General features: G+C 40.0%; 1 protein-coding gene and 1 pseudogene across 11 annotated transcripts in view; one reads left to right on the forward strand and one right to left on the reverse strand.

Annotated features, from left to right (window-relative positions):
* MAGI1 (membrane associated guanylate kinase, WW and PDZ domain containing 1) overlaps positions 1-27,365 on the forward strand; it is a 600,870-nt gene that overhangs the window by 159,805 nt on the left and 413,700 nt on the right. The gene's annotated exons all lie outside the window — the stretch shown is intronic.
* On the reverse strand, positions 18,062-18,346 carry LOC101635962 (annotated as a pseudogene).

Below are 27,365 nucleotides of genomic sequence, written 5' to 3' on the forward strand. Positions count from 1 at the left end.
TTCTCAGTGCTGGGCTTTAACCCGTTGCGCCACCAGGGAGGGCCTCAGCAGTGTATTTTAATAGATCCGCCTGTTCTGCTTCTTCTCACTCTGTCTCTGTCCTCACCCCTCTCCCCAACCACCCCTCATTCCCTACACTTCTGGTCTACACCACAATTCTTCTATGCAAAAAAAAAAAAAAAAAAAGAGGAAGCACATAGCAGAAACTGGCACATGGCATGCTGTATGTAATTGACCCTTCTTCCTTCTTGCCCTAACTGCCCATGGTTAAGAATATCTTGCTCCATGAATTGAAAGACTTCAGCTGTTTTTCTGATAAATGCAGAAAGACTCAGTGTTAGCTTATTCAGAAATGAAGATGAATTAACTCTGAAATAATCGTACAAGTCAGTGAGAAAATAGGATTTGATTTATTACTATTTCAATTTACATGCAGTTGGAGATTATGGATTTGCATAAAATAATGCTTGGAAATTGCAGTGTTATACTCTATGCTTTAAATATGTCATCCCATAAAGAGTTTCTTGCAGAAATCCAAAGACCAAGGCTTTGGTGGCTTTATAAAGCGAGATTTAGGGTGACACTGCTATCTACCATCCCCTTTCATCCCTCAAAGTCAGAGGTCGTCACAATTATATTTCATGAAGTGATAGAAAGTATAGTAGAATTCAAGGCAAGGGCATTTTCACTTTCTGCTGGGAAGAACAAATGACTTAGTTATCCCTTGTTAGAACTTTGAAAATCTTGGGTCTCATTTTCTCAAATTACCAGGCCAAGCAAAGGTCATAAATCTAGAAGATTACAAATCAGTTCAATGTATCAGAGACCACTGCTGTGTTTTCTCCAAATCAACTGATTCTTGTTGTAGGTATGAGGCTTGGGACGCTTCCTGATCACACTGTTTTGTTCCATAAATTATAACTTCACTTCGCATTATGTCAGCATGGAGCAATGAGTTGTTTCTGAAGTCATTGGAAAAGTTGTTTGTTATAGATATTTGTCCAGTGGTAATGATAGCATTTATGCTTTGGTCATTTAAAATATTGTACTTGTTTTCACCATTTTAGAATTTATGCCCACGAACACAGCAGGTTTCCACATATCTTTTACTTAACCAAGTAAATTTGTACAGCAAGACCACTCCTCCCTCCTTTCATTCCTTTCATTTCATATCTCCTTTAAACACCTATAGTATTTTCAGTGTGCCCCTTCTGAAAAGAATAGAAGAGATGGGGCCACTCACTGCAGCATGAGTTTGACCCCTTGCCAGGGAGGTGACCCACACAGGACAGACCTGTCCTGTCTCCCCTTCAGCTCCCTTCTGCAGTGTATTTCAGTTAGTCGGCCTGTTCTGCTCCCTGCTCTATCTCTGGTGGATCCTGTCAACCCCTGCACTTCTGGCCTCTTCTCCAGTTCTTGTATGCATTAATAAATAAACCTAAAAAAAAAAAAATGGAAGAGATGAAGCCCTACTCGTGTGTGTCCTATCTGTGTAGCTAGCAACTGAAACACCCTAACTTGCTACTGAGTGCACAGAAGTTTTCCACATTTCATAAATGGCAACATCTTAGGTTGTACTTTTTAGGTTCTTTAGAGAATTAGTGGTGCAAAAAGGTAAAATCAGTATTGCCTATTTTCTCACGATAGGATGCAGCAGATTCCCTTGCTAGGGGAGTTGGAGCCATGCATTTCGAGCTGTGTGGCCTGGCAAAACCTTGGGCTCTTGGGTGAGTTGGGGTCGGAGAGATCTACTCTGATCCAGGAAGGCCAGAATGAAAGGGTGCAAATTAGAGGATGGCCCTGAAAGTGCTCTGATTTACGCATAATCACAGGGTGATAATTATACAGTTTCGTCAAATTTCAAGTTTTTAAAATGTGAGAAATATGTATCTGTAAAACAAATTAGTTGGCATCATTTTTGTGTTGGAATGGTTCATAAAACCTAAAAAAGTCTTAGATTTTGTGTGGTGCTCTCTGTTTCCTTCCTCCAGGAAACTGCTCACCAGACCTTATAAAGAGTAGCTCTACTTCCTGTTCTGAGTGCTTCTCACTATGTGTCCAGTAGTTGATCCAAGGAACAAGGTCAGCTGCACTGAGAAGCAAGGGTTGCCTTCCTGTCTGCCACCCCACAGGTGCACGGCCATGGGCCATGCTAAACCCCACTAAACCCCAGTGTCTGTTGGGCTGACTGATTCTGTCAAGGAACGAGGGCAGCAGGTTATATGTATGTATGTATGTATGTATGTATGTATGTATGTATGTATGTATGTATTTATTTATTTATTTTGTAGGATTCCTGTAGTTTGGTAGACTGGTTGACATTTTTCTATTTTTTTTTTAAAGATTTTACTTACTTTTATGCAGAAGAACTAGGGTGCAAGCCAGAGGTGCGGGGGATGGGAGGTGGTGGTGGTGGTGGTGAGAAGATTCACCAGAGACAGAGTGGGGAACAGAACAGGCAGATTGACTGGAATACCCTGCTGAAGGGAGCAGCCGGTGAGACAGGAGAGGTCTATTGCATCATGTGGGTTAGTTTCCTCGCTGGCTGGGGATCGAACTTGTGCTGCCGTAGATAGCTTGATAGATTCATAATGCTGTCTTTAACTCCTGTGCAACAAGGGAGAGGCCCCTGGTCAACATTTTCCTGTGTATCACTCAGTTCTGAGAAAAGGCAGTCTGGCCTTTCGGGCAATTTCAGTTCCCTTGCAGTAGGGGTGCTGGGACCTTGAGCATTTGTGCCCACTTGCATATGGAAAGAGCAGTTCCTGTCCCTGAATTCTACTAGCCACAGGGAGGAGAGTCATTCCAGCTTTAGGTAGAGGGTCACACCATCAACTCCCAACTTCTTTGCACCAGACGTATAAACTGTGGGGGACAAGTCAACGTCTTGAGGAAGCGTTGTTGACACAGATGCTTAGCACATGGTGCCTTCACTTATTCATTTGAAATATGTAGGAATAGAGAGGAGTGCAGGCTTCTGTGTTCTGGGCACCCTATTTTCTATAGTATTGCAGTGTTTGTGTTTCCAGATGAGGAGATGCCCTTGTCATCCCCAGCACAGGGATATGTGTGATGCCAACAGCATTTCGCAGGAAGCAGTTTGAAGCAAATCAGACTGAACACCTGAGCATGTGGACTCAAGGCTTCAGTAGACATTTTGTAATATTGACTTTGAGTGTCTGCTACTCTCTGCCTCCTGGGAAGGCATTTAATAGGGTTGGGGGAGGAAGGCATGGAAAATCTGAACCTATAAGCTTTTAATTTTTTTTACTTAAGGTAATATTGCTATACAGCACTGTATATAACTCAGATACAGGGGGAGTCCCCCCCTCGTCAGGTGTATGCAGCTACACCACCCATCACCAGCCACCTGTAGTTTCCCACCATGGCTCACTGGGTCCCTTTCTCTCTTTTTTCTTCATCATCCTTTGCCCCAAGCACCAGTTTTATAGTAATATTTGTAGGTCTTGCTCTCTATTTTGGTGTTGTTGGACTTTCATTTCTCTGTATTACACATATGAGTGACTCCATCTCATGTTTGTCTTTTCCCTTCTGGCTTATTTCATGTAGCATTATCTGTCTGGGTACAGTTTAGGGAGGTTAAAAACTAAGGCCCCCACTCCTGACCCAGCAGGCAGGTTTGGGAGACTGGAATAGATAAGGGAATAGATAAAGCTGCCTTGGGGACAAGGCCATAAAACCAAACACCATGGCCAAAAAACCAGCTACAGAAGCAGAGGCCAAAGCATGTTTTGTGTCAAAGGCCAGCACTGGAGACCAGACATTCCAGCAGATAACTGGTGCTAACTGGTGTCCCAGTTAAAAAGCCCGCTAAATCAGAGTATGAAACAAAGCCTCAAATCTTTGTTCTCGAACAGACCTCTCCCATCTCACCTGCTGCTCCTCCTAGCACTATATATCAGTGGCTCAACCTGTGCTGTTCCCGATCCTTGTCTGGTGAATTCTTTCACCTGTATACCTCTGGCTTCTCTCTGATCTTCTCCCCACAACATTATTCCCTCCAGTCCACCCATGAACTTTTTAATTGGTTCAGAGAATTATGTGCATGTAGGGATTTAACTCCTGCTGTCCATCCTTAGAGGGTCTTTTAATTCCCTTGCTTCTCCTCTGTGGGCTGTGTCCTAGCCACCTAGTTAGACCCCTGTGATCTAAGGTGGCAGTCATCAACCCTTTGGGGCTGTTTAAATTTCAGTAGTGTGACCCCAGGAGATGTGTAGAAACCAGACAAACAGGTTTGTGTGTTTTTTTTGGGGGGGTGGGGGTGGGTAGTGGGAACCAAGAGTAGGGCTAGATCTTAACCCTTTGGTAGAGACCAACTTTGTTTCTAGGTGTGCGGCTCATTTGCTAAACCCACCTGGCTGTGAGCCCCCATCCCCAGCCACCCCCAGTGGCCTTCTTAGGCACACTTCCCCATGCAGGACTTCATGGAATGTGCTCAGGATACTAGCTTAGAATGCAGCTGAACATTAACTGGTTGCAGAAAGGATGGTACTCTGAATTTGAAGTCACTTTCATTGAACCAGTGAGTTGCCTATTTCAGTCATGTGGCTGTGAGAGCTGCTGCGTAGGGATTCCTGAGTTCTTTGAGATGGATGCACATCTTCAAAGACGAGATGTGCCGAAAGTAAGTCACTGGGGTGGCAAAATTCGGGAGTGAAAAAGAGAAAGCTTGTTGCATTAATACGTTTCTTGTTTTTGTCCGGCGTCAAAGCTTTTTGACAAGAGGTTATAATTTTCATAGCCAATCTAGTTTGTCAAGTGTATTTCTGAAGGTTCTTGATTCCGAAGATGACTTTCTCCTAGGAAGGTTTGACTTTCAATGTTAGCTATAAACTATGTCCAGCAAAGTATTTTAAACCAATTTAACAATATACGGTCTTGCGTATCCAGACACTGTTTTTGTTTTCTTGTTATTCAGCTGCCCTTCCTTCTCTCAGATGCTTGTCACTTATCATCTATTTATTGATCCAGAACCTCATCTGTTTCTTTAATATTCAGCTGTTCGGGAGGACAATGTGAGCACAGCAGGGTAACTACTAGAGGTTTGATACATCACAACTTCCTAGCAGCTGAGCAAAACATACTTTTGATATGGAGGTACTGGAGGGATGGAACTTGTGTTAAAAATTTTTATCAGTATGGGGTATGCAGAAGAATAAGCTGAGTTCTTGACCCTGCCAGAAACTCATCACTGCACTGAACATGCACTTGAGAAAGTAGTCCTCTCACACGCGGGCAAGTTGCAGCTCCCATTGCTCTATAAGGGGTGGGCTCGCTACAGGTTGTGATTAATCACAAGGACTCCTTAAATCTGGAGTTAGGAATCAATAAAAGATGCTGGCAGTGTGTTTCCGAGTGTCAACTACAGCTATTTCCTAATACCCAGCCACCGATTTAGAAACATGTCATCTCACATCTTTTTATGACAGTAGTTATGTGTACACACTAGACTTCGTGTTAGTTTTTAGCTCTAGGGAGTATCAGCAAAACTAAAAGAGTTAAGTCCTTTGTTCAAGAGAACATCATCTGTGGGTGGGGTAGCAGAGTACCTCACAAGCAGTAGAGCTCTCTTCTCGAAGGACTTAAGCAAGAGTGAGGTTTATGGAGCATTAGAAGAGGCAAAGCACAGACCATGATTGGCTAGGAAGTTGGGAGTTCTTCTCGAAGGCTCTCAGGTCTTATTTCCTAGGTTAAGGTGAGCTAGCCAAAGCTGAGTTGGAGGACTTTGACTGGTGTGTGTTAGGTTCTCTTGACAGGTGTTCCCTGGAAGTGAAGATGAGCTGATTCAGGTTCAGAAACCTAGCATGGCCCACCTCATTGGGGTCATTCCATTTTGTGGGCCTCATATACAAATTAATTTTTTAAAGTAGAATGTTGTATTTTCATTAACATACATGCCATTGAGGTTGGTGAGTGAAAATATGAAATTCCCTGGGGCAGTGGTAAAAAGTACAATATGTTTGATTACTATCCTTGTCTTCCCTCCTGGGCATACTCAACACTGACTCTGGTCACTGACCCCTTCAGCATGCTGTTCTAGTTACTAGCTGCCTGGAGCACTCTTGGAAGCCACTAGAATTACTTTAGTTAGGAGGATAGATGTAAGTAACATTGACCCATAAACACTTGATATTTGTCTGTGGGTATCTAACCAGTTGGAAGCAAGACAGCCTCCCCTGGGACCCAGGAGCCCTTGAGACCTCCCACCCACCTCATTGTGGACTTTTATCATCTTTACAAAACCTTCCTCTCAAGATCTCAGCTTTTGTCCTCATTCACATCCCTCTCAAATTCTTTCCCTGTTTCTTCTCCTTTTCTAGATCAAACCTGTACACAGTAGTCCCTCTCATGATACACCTGTGTCATGATTAAACTTTGTTTTTATTTCTCAGCATGTACATTTTATTGCTATCAATATTATATATTTAGAAAATAATGTCAGATATGTGACCACATGAGTGATAAACATATATGTAAAACTATATAACTGAGCTCAACAGATTTTCCCCAAGTGAAGTTTATAAATTTATACTCTATTACCATTATTCACCAAAATCCCAATAGGGCAACAACTTAATATCCAGAAGTCACTAAATGAGACAAAATAAGATAATAAACAGATTTTTTAAAAAATGGTAGAAATAACTTTCATGCAGCCTTATTACTATGCAGAGTACTGTTAGATATATGATCTTCTTTGATAATTTCAACAACCCTAACATGGTTATTAATTTTATCCCTAGTTTAGAGATTTATTTACCCATTAGTAAAACACCACAGAGTGGGCTTCTCTTGTGTATCAGGCATAGTTCCACTCATACAGAATTGAGCAAAACCCCTGCCTTCTTGTGGGAGGCAGGAAAGGAAATTTGATTGAGGCCTTGAGGGGTTGAATGATTGGTCTGAGGTCCTGTGACAAATTAAGGAGGAAAGGAACACTTCTCCCTGGATGCGTTTATGTCACTGGATGTTCTTCTGGTGTCTTTCTTATCAGTCCTCTCTATAATTATGCCCTTGTTAAAAAAAAAAAATCAACATTACTTCACTTGAGTTTTTTCCAGAAAGTTCATCCAGAGTTTATATAGTATTCTAGCACATATTACATATTAAACTCAGATGATGTAATGGTCCTCCTGCATCTTTATGCTCCAGGAAGATATGTCTTACTTATCTTGACGCTTCAATGATGTCTTTGCATTAGTCATACTGGTTTGTGTTGTATTGGGCGAGGGTGTGTGTGTGGGGGGTCCACTTGGTAAATGGACTTTCTTAAAACTGAGACTTTCCTGGACACTTCTGGCTTATTGGGGGACAGAGGGGTTCTCTGGGTTTGTAGAACTGCCAGTGCTAATTCAGGGTAAATCTTGGATAAAATGCGATCAGTTGGTTTCCCTAAATGACATCCTACATTACTACCACAGCCTCTACTGCTTGTGAGGGTGCTACCCTAATCCACTGATCATATTCCTTTGAATGAAGAACTTAATTGTTTTAGTTTCGCTGTTTGAAATGACCTAGAGGTAGCAACAAACACTAGCCAAGTGTGTACACGCTCATATTGCCATCAAACAATGTTAGAGGTGGCTACACTTACCTCAATTTAGAACACAACACAAACACATTGATTCAAAATCTTAGAGCATTTGTGCAAGCAGTTGCATTTAAATTAGCATTTTTTTTTTTGTAAAGAAACATCTCCAGATAATTTTGGCTGGTGGTATTTCATTTTTCTTCTAATGTAGCTATTTAGAAGAAAAATGTGATATGTCCCTAAACCACAATAATGCATAATTGATAAATTAATTTGAGGCACATGGTTATGCTTTGTATCAGACTAGTAAAATGGAATATTTCTTTCTCTGCTTTGTAGAGAAATACTCCAGTTGGAAGTTGAATCTAGAGAGAGAAAGCTAGCCTTTCTGGGTTAAATTTGTAGATTGTAAAACACCAACATCAGATTTTTAGTGGAAGCTGGAAAGGAAGAGGAGAAAATGTTGATTTATATTTTAGTTCTTTCTCTATTAGAGGTAAAGAAAAATTGACTTCCTGTGTGGCCGGCAGTGCCATTAAACCATTTTGCATGAAAGTAGGAGAAATGCTTGATTCTTTTTTTCCAGATATGTTTATTTCTGCATACAGAACTGGGGTACAGGCAGGGGAGGTGAGAGGATTCACTAGAGACAGTGTGACTAGGCAGATCAATGAAGTACACTTCTGAGGGAAGCAGCACAGAAAAGAGAATTGAATACAACATGACTTATGTGGTCTGTCCCCCCAAATCCCTTAATTATGCTCAGTTTAATGATTACACCTGTCAGCTTTGGAAGAGTTTTATTATAAATCACAGGTTCACGGGCTGAGGAGTAGTAAGTGCTGCAGTATAAGCTGAGTCTTTAGGACAGGATGACCAAGGCTGTCTGGGGCACGGGGTGTGGCAATTTCTATGCCACTCTTAGTTGACCTCCTGAACTTGCCGGTGTTTCCCATTGGGCTTCTTGAAGTTCCATTCCAGAAAACCTGCAGTTCTAGTGTGTTTCTACACAGAGTGGGCAGCAGAACAGGCAGATTTACTGAAATATACTGCTGAGGGGAGCATTCTGCTATGTCATGTGGGTCACCTCCCAAGCCAGGGATTGAACTCAGGCCGTCATGGTGGTAGCAGGGATTGGCTATCGTAGGCCACCAGGGAAGCCCCTCTTTGCATAATTTTTGTCTTCTGGTTATCTGTTAGTGCTCCTGTGGTGGAAAGGTAGCTATTTAGCACTTCAGAATGACCTAAGGCCTGCTGAACTTTTTTTTTTTTTAACCCTAATTAGCAAATCTGTAAAATGGTGGAGTCACATAGTGAATGGAGTTCCACACTGGAAGTCAACATATTGCCAACATGCAGTCACCCTTAGCAGGAATGGACGTGTGAATGAGGGCATCTGTGTTAGCTCCCTGTGCTCTGGAAGTCAGGTGGCACACGTGCTAGGATCAGCCTGGGGTTATTGAATGCATGTGTTTTTCTAGAACTCCTATATTTAACAGAATCCTCTACAGATGAGAATATCTCCATATGGATAAAAAACTAAATTTGTTAAACACTTTAGTTAGAATTATATGAATAAATTCTAAACAGCAGATCTCCTTCTTTCCCACCTGCATGCTGTGACTGCAAGATGACCATCCTGATTTTGCTTTTATGGTTTATGGAAACTTAGGTTTTTAGAGGAAAAAAGATCCACCAGGTGGTGCCAGCCATTTTCTAATGCAGAGAGAAGAACACAAACCTAACTAAGGAATTTCCATCCAGGATACTCTTTAACAATTTAGGATGTCTTTAAATATTCAGCCATCTGCCTTAAATTTGATGTTATTAAGTACACTTGAAATTCTTGAGCTTTAAGTCTGCATGTAGAAGACTCTCTCTGTTTTGTGATTTGTCATGCTGTACTCTTTTAGCCCATAGGATTTTTGTATTTAATGAAGGGGGGAAAAATGCTTCTAGTGATCTGTTGCTTTTTACAAAGTCATTTCATTGTATGAGTGTTTAAATAAATAAGTATTTTCAAGGTCATAAAAATTGGGTTTAGGAAGTAATTGTCTTAGAGTTAGTATGAACAGACTTGCTTGGTTTTTCAGCAAGACATGCTACTCTTTATAATCTGCAAGGAGAACAAATCAGTCATTTATGCTCTTGTTAAAACAAAAACAGAGAATGGAATATACCAGATAATCATGCTTTCCAGTTCACCTACCCTTTCACAAACATGTATTAAATGGTTTCTCAGGGAAGCAATGTGACTTCCTGGGCAAGACCTTAGATCCTGGAGTTAGATTACTTGGAAATGAACCATCACCACCATTTAGCTGCTTTAGATAAAGTTACTTAAACTGGTCTGTAGGTGTCCAGGGTAGGGATAATTACCCAGCCAACTTTGGGCTCACTGTAGAGCTAAATCAAAACATATTTTTATGGACTAAGTGCTCAAAACATTGGTGATCATGAATGTTGTTATGTTGAGCTAGTTACTGCTCAACATTAATATAAGGACACATCTGCAGCCAAAGGTCCCATCTCAGAGTCACTGACCTCCTTTGCCTCTGGTGGCCAAGCGTCATTGAACTCTAATGGCTTGGGAGGTCTTGACCATGACCCCATTTTACGAGAAAATGTTGCGTGGGGAGTTAAATGACTTACTGAGGTATTGCAATGGCCACACTGTATCCAACCTCTCAACCTTGCCCTAGATTTGCAATGTTGTAGTTTGACATGAAATTACCCTTTTTAGTTATTATTTACTTACAAACATGTCACCTCAGGACTTTGATCCTAAACTGGCAGTAGTTTTCAGATAGACCCTAATCAATTTTAGAGATCCTAGTGAGCATCTGAAAAATGACATTTGTGCATAACCACTGCCTTCTGTTACTGTAGGGACTATTGGATGCTGCATTATAGCTGCCCAATCTCATGTTCCTTTGTTTTGTGCGTTCATATATACACTCTATGTCAGTTTTCATAGGTACTAAAAAGGCCAAATAAAGTGTTAAATAAGGCAGCATTATCACCAATTCCAACATTTGATCATAGGTCAAATAGCTTGGCTATCTTCTACTACTTTCTATCTTTGCATTAGTTTGAAAGGACAAAATGTACTGATATGCAGTATAGGTTTTCTGCTAAATCATAAGGCTAGTGAAATGTTAAGTGACATCAGGAGTGACATTGAAAGCAAAAAAACACATTTTACCTACTGTAAAAGATTGTGAAACTTGTAAAATTAAGGTGATAATGTGATGGCACTGTCTGCTATTTGTTACAGATGAATTGAACTATGAACTTTGTGTCTGGAACAAGTGAGAGTGAGGAGCTAAGAGCAACCATGTTAGAGTGAAGTGAATAGACCCTCATCAGATAGGCCCTAATCAACTAGTGAGATCCTAGTGAGCATCTTGAAAATGACATTTGCCCACAACCACTGCATTGTTACTGTAGGGACTGGGCTGTAAATGCTGGATCCCCAGCCCCTAGTTCCTCCAGGACTTTTTTTTGGAATGTGTGAAGAAGTTCCTTTTTTTTTTTTTTTCCTTTTTTAAGATTTTTGTTTATTTTTTGTTTATTTTTGCACAGAAAAACTGGGGTGTAGAAAGAAAGGGCTGAGAAATTCATTCATGGCCATGTAGAATGCTGGCTTCCAAATCTGAAGTGAGTGGACTCTCCCAGACTGTCCTTTGGAGGAATGCTGGTAAACAATGATCAATATCACTTTACTCCTTCTCTTGAGAGTTGGTTCACATCGGCTTTGGGAAACACTTTATAAAACACAACCCAAGATTTGTGTGAATTATGTTTTTACTTACTTTTCAAGTTGTCCTTTGAGTACTGTTGCTCTGGAAACTGTTCTCCATCACATGACATTCAGAATGTTACCTTAGCAAGATCTTAATAGGAGTTTATGATAGTAGATTATTCTTCAAGAAGAGGACATAGCTTGTGTTCCTCAAGCAATTTTTAAACTGACACTATGCTTTCTCAAGGCTCCTCTGAGACTGGTGCTGGAAGCTGACCAAACACATACACATGAAATGTGCTCCTATACCTCTAAATTATATGTGGTATCATAAGCCAATGTCACCTCAAGAAATTTTTTTTTTTATAAAACTGATGAAAAATTTGAGACTTACTTTCTCCTACTTCCATTGTATTTTGGTTGCTACAGTGCAAGAAACATCCCACAGGGTTCAAGTTACGGTGATGACATATTTCCCTCAACTAGGAACCTAACGGACAGTGTGAAGGGTGCTCTGGAGTGACAGACTCTTTGAAAGGAGTAAGTTGAGGACATGTGACTAAGTCTCATCTTGAGTATGAGGTCTCTGTCTTGTGAGGAACAATTGTTCACTTTGATTCTTGTCCCCGGAAACCCCATGTGTTTTGCAACTTTTACTGGGAGGAAGGAAGAAGTGACATTGGAACATTTTATTATTGTCCAAATATTTCTTTCAGCAGGAAACAACATTCGTTTAAAACTTCACATTTTTAAAATTTGGGGAGACAGGACTGAAAATAGAGGAAAACAGGTGTGAATTTGTATACTTGATTAAATAACCTTTTATACTTCTTTCCTTACTACAGTATAAATTGTGGTATTGCAAAAGAGATGGTATTGCTTATTTGCTCTCTTTTAAGACGCCCAGGAGGAAAAATCAACTGCTTCTTGCTCTCCAGGAAACAGCTCCACATCTCAGGGCTGTGACATCTGTTTTCAAGGTAGAGAAATGGCAGTAATAATTTGAGGTGAAACACTTTTATGGGTGGAGGCCTGGAACAGGAACTGGAAAGGTGAAGTTATAAAATTATTCACACTGATATTTAAATATCTCATTAGTGAGATTGGCTTCTTCTCTGTCTATGCCATCAAACTGGATATTGATTTTGCTCTTGAAATGAAACCCAGTATCCCTCAGGCACTTTCAGATCAGTTGTAATATGGATCATTTATTCTCTGAGTATCAGGATCCCCAGCCCCTAGTTCCTCCAGGACTTTTTTTTGGAATGTGTGAAGAAGTTCCTTTTTTTTTTTTTTTTCCTTTTTTAAGATTTTTGTTTATTTTTTGTTTATTTTTGCACAGAAAAACTGGGGTGTAGGCCAGAAGCGTGGGGGTGAGAGGATTCACCGAGACAGAGGGGGTATCAGAATTGAGGGGAGAGGTCTGTTGTGCATTGAGGGTTAGTTCCCTGGTTTGGGATGGAACTCAGCTGTGGCTGTGGGCCTTCATTGTGGCCTTCACCGTGATAGCATTGAACCTTAACCCCTAGGCCAGGGGAGCCCTGGAGAAAATTTGCATTGTTACAATTTGTGGTGTGGGCACTGCTACTGGTTGGTAGAGACCAGGGAAGCTGTTAACTTTCTGAGAATTCTTTGCCTCCACAATCAAGAGTTAGCCAGCTCAAATGTCAGTTGAGTCCGAGAAACCTTAAGGTCATGTCTTTAGGAACTAAATTATATCTGACATGTTAGATGAGCAAAGCCAACCAACATGGACTAGCATGCTGACAGAACCACTCCTGAGAATCTAGAGTAAAAATACAACGTTAAGAGAAAGAAATGGCAAATTTTACTTACTCTTTGCTTTCTGTTCATATGTGGTTCTCACCCTACAGGTAAGATGCTTGCTGTTACCAAGCAGCAGGAGCTTGGCTTCATCTTACTCGAGCCGCTGCATATCTGCTTACAAGCAGAGGACAGAGGCACTGATGGGTTGTGCTCTTCCCTCATGATGAGCACTGGGACAGCTATGGTGGTGTGAGACACTGGAGGATGCGACAGGGAGAGATCTCTATGGCCAGTGGGTGATTGTTCCCCACTCTTCATTTTTCAACATTGCCCTCTGCCGTCCCTTAGCAGGGCAGCAGCTACAGCTAATGTTCACTTCAGGGTCTGTTTGGTCAATTGTGGCAAAGACAGCAGCCAGGGCCCACAAAAGAGGTGGGCAGGGCCAGGGTGGTACACATCTGCCTTGGAAATTGTATTTATCCTGGGATGACTTTGAGTTGGAGGTAACTCCCATGTCCCACTATGTCTGTAGAACTGAGATGTCAAGTACATCAGAAGGAAACCTATGATTGTGTCTTCGTCCTGAACCTCCATTATCTTTATCTGTTCTTCACACCATCATCACCAGTAAGCCAATGCTCCTCAGCCTTTTTGGGTTTTAGAGATCTTTAAGAAACTTGTAAATTAAAGAAGCATTATACTGTGCCTAGGTTTTTATTACTGTCCACCACTGAGAAGAACTGTTTACGCACCTGTTGGTAAACTCTCTCATTTTCATGGAGCAAAGTTTACAGATTGTCCAATGAAAAATCCCCTATGTTTTTTTAAAAAAAGATTTATGTTATTTATTTATGCATACAAGAGCTGAGTGCAGGCCAGACATGTGGGTTGAGGGCCAGAGGATTCACTAGAGACAGAATGGAGAGTAGAACAGGCATATCTACTGAGATACATTGTTAAGGGGAGTAGTGGATGTGGCAGGAGAGGTCTGCTACACCATGTGGGTCAGCTCCCTGGCCGGGTATTGAACTTGTGCTGCAGTGGCTACTGATAGCTTCATAGTGCTGAGACTTAACTCCTTTTGCCACCAGGGAGGCCCATAGACGTCATCTTTCTTGACTTTGTGATGCTGTGTGCTATGCCTTTTACCTCTTATGCAAGTCTAGGTATGCTGCACTTCTTTCTGAGTGCCATAGCTTGCTGAGGGCAGCAGTAAGCTGGTACCACACTGCATTATGTATACCTGAGATCATATGAGTAACACGACTGAAGCCACACCCGACTTGTTCCTGGGGGTGCCCAGTCCCAACTGGATAGTTGAAGTAGGAATAAACAAGAAGCTGAATGTAATCTGCAGGGGAGAAGCGGGACAGTGAGCGGGGCTACACTCTGGTTTCAAGTACTGGGCAGCGTTCTATATGTGGTGGAATGGGTGCTAAAATTTTAAGTGTAAATCATTAAACTCTGTCAAATAATGGTTTATAAGTACTCAGTGTAAAATAAGAATGTTCTCATTTACAGCTAAATAGTTTAGATCTCTTAGATTTCGCTATCAAAATGTGATATTAATGCAAGTATTATTTGGCAATAGAAATAAATACACCAGAAAGAGTTATTAATTTCTCATACACAGTCATCTATTTTCAAATATTGACTTACCATGATAGCCTTTGTCATACTTATGAGTTCTGTTTGTTAAAGTAGCAAGAATCAGACACTCAGGAAATGCAGATTCATGAAATTAGAAAATGTATTGGCTTTGGGTTGAAAGTCAATTTTTATTCCAATTACTTAATATGATTAACTTGCTGCTACATTTATCAGTGCTGTTCGGAGCTCCTTGGACATTGTTTTGCTTCTTGCTAGACACATCTGAAACAGTGAATTTTTTAATATCCTTATGATATAATTGTAATCACTTGTTTGTTTTTTTTTTTTTTTGATGTACTTAAATGGTATCTAGCACATAAGTCTGTGAGTAAAGTGATATGAGTATTTACCAGAGAGATACACTTAAAGATACAGATATATCACAGTGGAATTCTTAAAAAATAAAACACAGGCCCTCCCTGGTGGTTCAGCTTGTTAAAGCACAGGACTAAGAAGCTAAAGCCACTTTGGCATGAGTTGGATATCAACTCTGAGATGATCCACATGGCACAGCAAACCTCCCCTGACCTGCCTGTTGCTCTCCTTAGTGGTATACTTCATCGGTCGGCCTGTTCTGCTCTCCATTCTGTCTCTGGTGAATCCTCTCAATGCCCCTGCACCTCTGGCCTGTGCCCCAGTTCTGTATGCATAAATAAATAAATCATTTAAAAAAAAAACACAAAACACTCAAGAAGCAGGAGGCAGAAGAAAAAGAAAAAGAAAAAAAAAAAAGAACAAAATAAAAAATAGTAGACCTAAGTCCTAATATGTTAATGGTTTCATTAAATGCAAATGATCTAAGTACAACAAATTAAAGGTTGATAGAGTGGACTGACTGACATTTGCACATGCGTACTAGGTAAAGTAGACTTTTGAGCAAATAAAATAATCAGAGACAGGGCATTTATAATGATAAAAGATAGAAGTGAATTCTAAATGTCTATGCCCAAACAACAGAGCTTCAAACTATGTGAAACAAAAACTGATAGAGATGAAAGAAAAATTTCTAAATCTACAGTTATGATTGGACACCTCTGTACCCCTCTCTCAACATTTGTTAGGTCACCTAGAGAGAAGAGCAGTGAAGATTATTGAAGAATTCAACAAAGCCATCAGCCTAATTTGTATTGAGAAGACATTTCATTCAATGAAAGTTATATTAAGTCTTCTTTTCTAGTGTCCATTTTTCACATACTCAGACTATAACCTGAGACATAAGACAATCCTCACTACACTTAGTAGAATGAAAATCACTGAGTCTCTTTTTCAGTCACAGTAAAAATCAAAATAGAAACCCAGTAACAGATATTTCCAGCTACTAAGCTTATTATATTGTTTCTTGAACAGATTAAGTCCATTCATAAATTTGTGGTTTCTCTCTAGAATATTCATCCCTCAGTGTTTTCTTGGTTTATTCATTCTGAAAAATAAAGCTAACCATTTCATAAGCTTCCATAATTATCCTAACTAAATAACCTCTGCACATCTCCTCCATCATCTTCCTGTCTCTATTCTATCCCCCAAATTTTGTTTAACACAGTCATTTCCAGGTACCTTTTTATTTATTTTTATTTTTATATATTTTTAAGATTTATTTATTTGTGCATACAGAACTGGGTACAGGCCAGGGGCTCAGGGGCAGTTATGATTGGCTTCACCAGATACAAGAGTGGGGAGCAGAACAGGCAGATCTACGAAGTACACTGCTGAGGGGAGCAGCGGACGGTCAGGAGAGGTCTGCCACACCATGTGGTGACCTCCCGGGCAGGCGGGAATCAGCTCATGCGGAAGTGGCTTTAGCTTCCCAGTGCTGTGCTTTAACCCGCTGCGCCACCAGAGAGGGCCATCCAGGTACCTTTTTAAATTGACTTACCAGTCAGTCACACATAATATTGGGCCCAGAAAAGAAGGAATTACATGTGTTGCTTTTACTGTGGTACCCCCAGCCCCTAGGATGCTGAGTCTGAATTTGTTGAATGGACTGTAGTTTTTTGTCTCCTAGTCAGCCATGCACACTAGTTACTGACAGGTGTGCACACTGCCACAGAAAGCCTCTAGAGGCTTGTGAAAGTCACTAAACTCTTTCCTGCATGCAAATGAAGCAAAGAAAATCAGCCTCTCTGTTGAGTTAGCCATTGGTTTCATTTATTTGTTTATCCAACTTAGGGATCTTAGATTGAAGTAGTTTGAACATGCTCAAAAGCATTCAGAAATCTGTCATGAAAAAAAAGGCATATAATTCTCTAAAGTTTGTTGTAATCATGAAATAAAAACCTCTCCAAGTCAGTGAATCTTAAATTCATTGGAATTGAAAAACAAATACTCTCTATTTTATGTATAGCATAGCAAAGATTTGTAGATAGGGGAATGATAAACAATAGTGGTTACTCTATTAAAGATATTTGAACATGTACTTGCATATTCAGTGAGATCTCATCCTCAAGGTTTTTATTTGTTTTTAATTGGTGTTGTACATATAGTGTTGGGTAAAATAGACAAGTCATAAAACATGGGTGTTGGAAATTTTGGTGATTCAGGGTCTAGTTCTTGCTCTGTTACTGATTTTCTTGTTGGAAAAGTCATTTAGCCTCAGAAGCTTTAGTCACCTCACCTATAATGAAGGGAATGACAATTAGCATCTCTGCATGGTGGTGGTGAGGGTTTAACCTGATGTAATCATATACTAGGTATATGGAAAAACTTAGGGTTCTGGCCTCCCTCACATTGCATAATAATGATCAGACTTGAACATTAACAGTATCCTTAATGGTGTTGCATTGATTGTAGAGTAGAGGTGATGGTTGCTTGTTTGTTTCATTTTAAACCAGAAGTTTATTTAAACAATAAGATGTTTGATTTGAAAGGAAAACCATCTAGGATTCATTTCTCTGAGAGTAATATATTCCTAGTTAAAACCAGATTACCCTACATGTAACAGTTATGCTCAATAATATTATAACATTGTCCTTGGTTGTACAATGACAAATGAAAAACATTAAAATTCTCCAGTCAAACAGCAAACATTTTTGTTGTTGTTAAATATTGAGAGGAAAATGAACATGCCACTAATGGAGAAAGGGGATATATTCAATATTTTTCTTCATCCCATCTGTATTTGATATCAGAACATATCATTTGCCATTTCCTTACAAAAATGTAATATACTTGTGCACATACACCAGTTGCTTTATGTACAATAAAGGAGTAGGGAAGGGGGAAATGAAAAAACAGTGAAAACTACACTGAGGTAGTCAGCATGTGGTGGAACCCAATTGCGGTTTTCTAACTGAGAATGTCTTCTTGGTCTTGAAGAACAGAGGTTTTGAGTAAAGTATCAGGTTCCATTTTCAGTAGATACCTCCTGTCTGCTACTGGAACTCATCAATTGCATTTTTATCCTCTACTTCCAACTGTGCAGGTGTCTCTTTAATTGATTGGTTGCTTATCACATAGGAGTCTGATCGGCCCCATCAATAAACCCTGTTACTTGCAATAGGTTTTCATTAGTTTATTAAGTGATGTGTGCCCTTAATCTTAAACTGCACTGTGGAACCATCCTGACCCACCACCTTAAAATTAACATGATCATTGTTCTCAGTTTTGATGTCTTCCTTGGGGTTTTGATTGGCCATAGTGAGTGCTTGGAGTCTCCTCAGCTGCTGCTTCACACATAAGGTCTGAATCGAACAAGCACACAAGCTGATGGTTACATTGAAGACAAATGACTCTCCTGATTGGTAATCACTGTAGTAATTATGAAGAATCTGTTGTATATCTGGGTGGAGTTAGGTGAGGGACAGAAGTGACGTTTTGTTTTGAAGGAGGTGTTCCAAAATACATGGTCATTGCTGAAATAGTTCTGGGATAAGCTCTTTTGGTACACAGAGAAGGGGCATCTTGCTTCACCCAGGATTCTGATCAGTGTGGACTGATGTGGCAGAGTGTGCCTGCAAGTTGACAGGCGTGAAGAACAGACCCATTCATTACAACAGTGCTAGAAGTTTGGTTATGAAAGTTTACCTGGAAGCTTTTTATTTTTTTGAAATTTCCCCTATCATAGGAGTTTGACTGCAATGGTTTTGTGTTTGTTTGTTTGTTTGTTTGGTGTGTGTTTCTGTGTATGCCAAAAACACACTGAAAGTCCTTCACTATTGTTGTGAAGAATCACTTTTACCTCCACTCTTAGCATAATTTTTTGGAGAACTTAGGTGATAAGGCATGAGGATGCTACTGAACCAGCTGCATTTGCAGGCACTGCCTTGGGAGACATTAATCCTGCCAATTAAATGTGGTGTTTGGTGGATTTGCGTGTGATTTATGCTGACGGCTGTGCAGTTGTTCCATTTCTAGCCATGATTAAACATTTATCTGTGGGCAGACAGGAGAGGTGCTCTCAGAAAGGATTGTTGGAAACGTTAGCGATCCGAAGGCAGTCTTGGAGTTTTGAAGGCAAAATGGACAAGTCTTCTTGGTAAATAATAACATGAAGTTTCCCAAGATAGTATTGGCAGATATTAGAAGCAAGATCTCCACAGTCATTATTCAGTTCTCTTTAGTAAATGGTGTTCTCATCATGTCCTTGTACCTCATGTATGTGGTGGCATGTTTCAGATTTGCCTGTCCAATTTCAGAAAGACCTTGAAGCCTCCTTCCCTAATCTTACCCTTTCTCTCCCCTCCCCTGCCAGCATAGTTCAGGTGATATTTTATCTAAAGCTCCGACTTCTGCAGGTAGGTTTTCTTTAGTAGCTTCTTTTCAAATTCTTGATTGCCAAAATGTTTGTGGATTTTTTTGTTTGTTTTGGTTTCATGTGTTTCCTGCCCAAATCAAAGACCTTAGTTCTTTGCTGTTTTTGGATAAAAAGAAAACAAAAAAACTTGGCATTCCTTATTATGGTTGCATGCCCACTGACAAGGGTTTGAGGCTGATTTTCAAGTTTCTTTTTTTTTTTTTATAAATTAAGTGTTCTAATTTGTATATCTTGGGAAAAGAATGGTTCAAGGCAAATAGTGTATTTGGTTAAAATGAGATGCTATTTTGTCTTCTCAGTACACCCCCCATTCTTAAAAATGTAAAGGAATTCAAAATTGCTAGCTTTGTTGTTTTGTTTCAGTTTTTGTAAATAGTGTATTACTTTGGTTATATAGAAATTTCTCCCTAATTTGCCCCGTTCGTCCTCACAATTGAAAGAAGAAGCTTTCAGCAAGGAGAACCTGGGGCTTACTTGGGAAGCCTTACATACTTGAGGTTGTCCATTAAATTGCGGACAGGGTTCAGGGCAGTGGACTTTCTTACTGGGAATTAAAATTGAGAAATATCATCAGAAGCCAGGATCATGCTTAGGGACACTGCCTGTCTACATAGTGTTCATCAATTTAGAATGCACAGTCAAATGCATACCAGCATCTCATTTCACCAGTGGAACCGGAGGAGTGGGGACTGATGAGGAGAATTACTAAAACTCATAGAAGTCTAATTACTTGCCTGAAGATTCATAGATAACCATTAGCAGAGTATAAATGCCAGGCTTGTGTATACTTCTTGAAGATATCGTATACCTTCCTGAAACCGTCCAGTGCCTTCTACTCCCAGTTTTACATTTGTTTACTTGAACATAGTACTACAACTTAAATACAAAACTTTTTCATTCTCTATCACCAGATTTCAAAAGTGAGATTCATGATAAATAATAGAAGCATTGTCATCTTTTTCTATCTTAACTAGTCATAATATTGAGTTAGGAGTATTGCAAACTCAATAAACTTTGGGCAAGTGTCCCTGTGTTTAATCACATGAATAGATCTGATTATTTTTAGTAGATTGCATAATATAATATCATTATACATAAACTATATTGGAAATTGATTGCAAATGACTGTCAGCCTTGTTGACTTGGTATTGGTAAGGCTGATTCAAAGTGTGGCTATGAGAAAAGGGAGGGAAGTCCTGTCTGCTGAGAGAAAAATCCATGTTGCAGCATATTCTTCAAGTACTGGTTATCTGTATTTTTTTTTTAAAGATTTATTTATTTTATTCATACAGAACTGGGGTACAGGCCAGAGATGTGGAGGGTGAGAGGATTCACCAGGGACAGAGTGGGGAGCAGAACAGGCAGATCAACGAAGTACACTGCTGAGGAGAGCAGTGGGCGGGTCAGGAGAGGTCTGCCATGCCATGTGGTCACCTCCGGGGCAGGCTGGATCGAACTCATGCGGAAGTGGCTTGAGCTTCTTAGTGCAGTGTTTTAACCCACTGTGCCACCAGGAAGGACCTGTATTTTTTCTTTTTAAAGATTTATTTGTGCATACAGAACTGGGGTACAGGCCAGAGGCATATATGGGATGAGAGGATTCACCAGAGTCAGAATGGGAAGCAGAGCTCGCAGATCCACGAAGTACACTGCTGAGGGGAGCAGCGTGCTGGGTCAGGAAAGGTCTGCTGCAACATGTGGATCACCTCCAAGGTGGGGATCGAACTCATGCTAAAGTGGCTTTAGCTTCTTAGTGTTGTGCTTTAACCCACTGCGCCACCAGGGAGGGCCCAGTTATCTGTATTTTAATATCTACAAAAATGATCAAGTCCATTTCTTTTCTTAAAACATGCTTTGAGAATTTTTTCCAGAGCTATGGTGGAACCAGTCATGACTTGGTGATAAACTGAATCATGCTAATTCCAACTACCCAAGCTATATGGAAATACTTATATGAATATACAGCTTTATACACACACACACACACACACACACACACGTATATATTTATTTATTTAGCCCAAGTATGCCACTAGCAGTATATAAATAGCCTGATGGGAGTTTGTAACCATTCAAAAATAAGACTTAACCTTAAAATTTAGAATTTAGAAAATCTGTGGCTATACCAGGCTACGTTGCCTGCCACAGTGTGTACCAAGGCCCTAAGCCTGGCATTCTGTCCATGACACAGGGTTTGCATTATGAGTGTGGGCTTGGTGAACACCCATAAGCATCTTTGTGTTCATATGTGTACCAGGCTTTGTCTAAAATAAATAATTGTCTCCTGAATTTCTGGATTATAATAGTTTCTCATCTGTGTTCAGGTGCTGTCATGATTAATAAACTCAACAACTCATTTACGAGCCTTGATGAATGCAGAGTAGGCTTGAGGGATTATCTATTTTATTGATCCACACATATTGAAAACACAACTGCTCAGGTAGACTTCCTGCCATCTTTTTGCCATAATGAAAGCTCCTTATACTGAAAAAACTTGGAATTTCTGGTCAAAGTTAATTTATCTTTGCTTTTCAGATTAGTCTGGGATGATTTAATATCTTTGGTAGTAATTTCTCGGAGACTTTGTCTGACATCAACATTTGTCTTTGGCATTGCAAATGTGGTTTTGCAGCAACTCTTACTTGCTCAAAAGCATTTGTAAACAATACACTATGTGACTAGTTCCTTTCCATTTTAATGACTGAGAGCCTAAGAAAATATTCAGAAATGGGCTTCCTATATTAGTTTTCTGTTGGTGTCATAAAAAATTACTCAAGACTCAGTGGCTGAAAACAATACAAATTAATATTTCTGAAGGTCAAACTCTGATATGGATTTCACTAAGCTAAAATCAAGATATTGGCAAGACTTTGTTCCTTTCTGGAGGCTCTAGGGAAGGACCTGCTTCTGTGATCACGTGGGTCATTAGCAAAATGCAGTTCATAATGATTATAGTAGTTAAAGACCCTTTTCCTTGTTGTCTGTTAACTGAGATCATCTTAACGTTTAGAAGCTACCCATATTCTTTAGTCTACAGCCAACCATCTTCTTGTTATCGGATTAGTTCTTTTTGTTATTGGAATGTCTCATATTTCTGTCCAATCTGTCTGGCCAGCAAATGATCTTACTTTTAAGGACTGGTTTGATTAGATTGGGTGAGCTGAGCAATCCAGGATTATCTCAGCACCTCAAGGTCCATGCCTCCCTCTTGACTACTCTGTTCTTTGGCAATGTCAATTAGCATATTCACTGGAGATTAGGTTGTGGTCCTTGCTTGGTCACCATGGTTTGCCTATATAGCCCGAGTTTGACTTTAAAAATCAAAACATGGCCCTCTTTGGTGGCGCAGCAGGCTAAAGCTCAGCAGTGCAAGTGAGTTGCAGTTGCTTTAGTGCGAGTTTGATCCTAGCCCTGGAGGTGACCCACGTGGCGCAGTAGACCTCTCTTATCTCCCCTCAGCAGTGTACTTCTCAGTCTGCCTGTTCTGCACCCCCCACTCTGTCTCTGGTGAATCCTCTCACCACCCCTGCACCTCTGGCCTGTACCCCATCTCTGTATGCATAAATAAATAAATCTTTAAAAAAAATCCTCAAAACATTGTGAAATTGTTTCTATTTTAGCTATTAATCACTGGCCACACAGGATATTCAACAGTGCATTTTTCCTTTTTTCTAGACATATATCTCAGCACTTACTCAAAAGGGAAGAGCAGTGTTAAGATTCTGTTCTTGAGGACAAAGCAGAAACTGGATTTAGCTGTAGAGATGTGTTAACTTTCAGTTGTAGTGGTAAAACATCTTATCACTGTGGGATAGGCCTATTTTTCCTATGGAATTTCAGCTCTGGAGGGTGCTTATGATGTTGTTGGTGATCGATGCTGACCAACCTGAGAGAAACTACGTTACTTTGTAGGTTATGAAACCCTAGTCAAATAAGTACTTCCTATGAGTGATTTTTGCTTTTTTTTGGAACTGCTTGGGCAATTTTTTGATGGATTTAAGTCTCACATTGTCAGGCTAAGTGTGACAGGACTGTTTACTTTTATGCATTAAAAAAAAACATTGTATTGGAGACAATTGAAAGGATTTCATTTTCAATGGAAAATGACCTACTTGTGCATAAGCATGAGTATAACTATGCACCTGAACACTGAGAAAGGAGAAAGCTTATCCCTTTCTGTAATAATGATCTCAGTGACCTTTTACAACTTTCTCCATGCCACAAGTACACAGCGTGGGAACTAGAGGTTGAGTGTGTGGTGGATGAGAGTGAAGCAAAGGTGAATCTGGCCCATCTGTTTGCTTCCCTGCACTCAGCCACCTTACTTCCAATGCCCTTTTAGTTTTCAGAGGCTCACCTCCCTGGTGACAGGATATTGGTGGTAGTATTAGCAATAGGGGCTTTCAAACAATGGCAGTCATGTATAATTAAGCAGGTATGTGTAATTTTTGGTATAAACTCATTTTGCTCAGCTGTGCGTCATAATATTTTCTCCTGAAAGAATGTCTAATCATTGACTCAGAACAAATTTTTACATTGTGGTCTTATAGTAAATTGATCAATAAATGGAAGGAATTGTTTTTTTTTCCCTCTTTTCTACTTGTTGTCTCACTTCCCAACTCAGCACTAATTTTCTAAAGTTAGACCAACTCTAGTCTACTGATTATGAATTTATCTTAATTGTTTCTGAAGGCATATTCCTTTTCTAATTTTACCACTGTTAATATGTTTTAAAGGTGGGAGAAAAAACCCTCATATTTGAAATGTGTAACTGGTCTTTTGCATTTTCAAAACCTACTTCAAATTATTTCTAGAGGCGCTGAGATTGTTGTAGCATCCTAATGACAAACTTGTTCATGCCTCAATACCATATCTGTAGTATAATTAGAAAGAATGGAAAATGCCATCCATGCAGATAAATGCCAGGTTGGTCTGATCTTCTGAGTTGGGCACAGAATGTACACAGTGTCAAATGAGGCAGACCAGTATGTTACGACAGAAAAGGTGACGAAGAAAAATATTGTCTCAATTTTATATATTCAAAGTTTTTTCTGACTCAATAGCTAACCTTATAATTAGCTCATCAGCAGATCAAAGCTTCATTTGGCCAAAGTAATTTTTGAAAATTCACATACAACTCTGACCTCTAATCCATTTCAGTATGTTTTAACTTGATTTTCCTTTATTTCTAATGCTATCATGAAAATGCTTAGGCTTAATATCATACTACTTTCTTTTTCTTTTTTTTTTTTTTTAAAGATTTATTTATTCATACAGAACTGGGGTACAGGCCAGAGATGCGGAGGGTGAGAGAATTCACCAGAGACAGAGTGGGGAGCAAAACAGGCAGATCGACGAAGTAAGCTGCTGAGGGGAGCAGTGGGCGGATCAGGAGAGGTCTACCACACCATGTGGTCACCTCCAGGGCAGGTGGGGATCGAACTCATGCGGAAATGGCTTTAGCTTCTCTGTGCTGTGCTTTAACCTGCTGCGCCACCAGGGAGGGCCGATACTACTTTCTTTTTATTTAACTCTTACTATAGTCTCCTATTCATTATGAAAAACCTTAGAACATTCAGAAAACTAAGATGAAGAAACCAGAATTCCCTTCTAATCCCAACATTTGTCAATTACAGGTTTTTACTATTTTGATGTATATTTCCCTATATGTGTTAGTAAAATGGAATTGTACATGTCTATATTTGCATACAATTTAAAAATAATATACAATTTTAAATATACTGTAAAGATCTTTACTCATTGATAAAATATATATACCTTTACAAAAATTTTCAAGGTATTTTATAATTCTGTTGTATAATTGTCCATTTTTTCTTAAGCTAGACACTTTTGGATGGATGCTGGTTTCTGTCATGTGCTTGTAATGAAACAGAAAAGAGAGGGGTACACATGGACCTAAAACTGTGAAGGGGAAAATTCCATTTTAGCTGTCTTTAAAGAATGTGGTTATCTATGTGCATCAAAGCAGTAACTGAGCTCTAGCATGCTCAGAGTATTTAATAGGTATTTAATAAGTATTTAACAGTCATTCAAAGAGAATAGAGAGAGTAAAGAATAGGAGAGAGATTCCCAATCAAACTCTGAAAATCACCTATCCCTCTGAGGGCAATGCCCAGCCAAACTGGGCTTGTCCCAAAGTGAGGGGTTCTTAGGACCATAAGCTTGCTAGGCACCACCCAGTGCCAAGCTGTAAGCTGGGAAGGACACAGTGGGCTCAGAGAAGCAGAGAAAGCTGATATTCACCCTTTGTCATCCAAGTTGGTTGTCAAGTATCCAAGCATGAGGTCAAGACAGGCATTGTCCTGGAAGCACGCACCTGTCTTCATGTCTCCTCCTTTATTCTCCAGTTACACACGCAGCGCCCCCTTCTTACTTCTCTTTCCCAGGAGCCTCATTCAGGAGTTTGACACGGCATGCTGGGAGTTGTAGTGCAAGGTCACTGAGAATTTGGCAGAATGGCAGTGGGGAAATTGTACCTGTTCCAGTGACCTTGTTAATACTTCGCCCTTTTCACAGTAAATCCTATAACAGTAAGTCTTTAACAATGGGCTTGCTGGGTAAAAATGAGCCCTGTTTTTTTTTTAATCACTTGCTGATTTCTACTGTATAAATAAATATACTCATCATTTCTTATTTCAAGCTGCCAATAAAGAGGTAATAAAACTTGAGTTGGGAAGAGATGCTGTTCTTGTGAGCCAGTATATCACAGTTTCAGCAATAACACTGCTAAATGAAAGTGTTAAGACAATTGATTTTAAGGATAGATCTTTAAAAGAAGTATTATTTAAATTACAGATTCTGTACACGATAAACACACTTCATCAGAGGAAAGAATATGCCATTAGCCAAAATCTTTAATTGAAAAGATATAGGCTCTTCTTTTCACTGTTTCTGTTAGTTTTCCCAAAGTGCACCTCAGGCTTAGATATTTCAAAGACAATCTTTTTAAAACATCTTAAGCGATATGCTTTTTTTAAAGTGACTAATGCATTTTCTGTGACTTTGTGCCTTTTGAAGATGTCACGCTCTCCTTTAATTTGCAGATATCTTTCCTTAACCCTCTGTGTGTGTGTGTGTGCGCACACACACACACACACACGAGGAAAGCTGATCGTTTTGGAACTGTGTAGAGTCTGGAGATGGGTATTCACCTTTTGGTTATAATGGCAACACATGATTTGTGATCAGGATGTAATAACAGTGTGCTCATTAATAAAGGGAAAATTGGAGCAAAGGAAAGAGTCCCTAAGGCCACACATAGCTGGTTGTCTGACCCAGATGGTGTCCACAGCGTCGAGTATTCCAAACCAAAGGCTGCTCGTGCAAGATGGCATTGCCCCTTTGGTGAGAGCTGGAGCTGGTGGCCCGAGTAACTGGTGGACCAGGATCTAACTCAGAATGGCAGCTTGAAGCAATCACAGGTCAACTGCTGAGGTGGAACCACCAGAGCCAGCAGCAGCCCTCAGAGGCCAGGTTGGGAAGTGCTGGATGCTGGACAGTCATTAGTGGTGGACAGCTATCAGAGTGGGACCAGTGTTACTGCCCTTATGGATCGGTGCAAAGGTTAACAACAGCTGCTCTTTTAGAGACATCAAGCCAAGATCAACGGTGCCATCAGCAAGCAATGTAGGATGCAGGGCCAGAGGTCTGATGGGAAGAGTTTGAAGGACTTTCTAGGAGAGGGTCTAGATGAGTCTGTGTGGAGCTTTTTAGACCCATAGCTGATAACCCCTTCGGAGTATCTGCTTTTCAAACCTGATTGGTCCATCTACAATATCCGTTCCTCTTCCAAGATTTGCTTGGTGGCAGTGGAGCTTGAATTTGATTGATTTGCTTATAATATCTGAATGGTCTCAAAATTGAATGACACCCATGGGAGC

The sequence above is a fragment of the Condylura cristata genome, unplaced genomic scaffold (genome assembly GCF_000260355.1).
Source record: "Condylura cristata isolate star-nosed mole 26May11 unplaced genomic scaffold, ConCri1.0 scaffold00004, whole genome shotgun sequence".
NCBI lineage: Eukaryota > Metazoa > Chordata > Mammalia > Eulipotyphla > Talpidae > Condylura > Condylura cristata.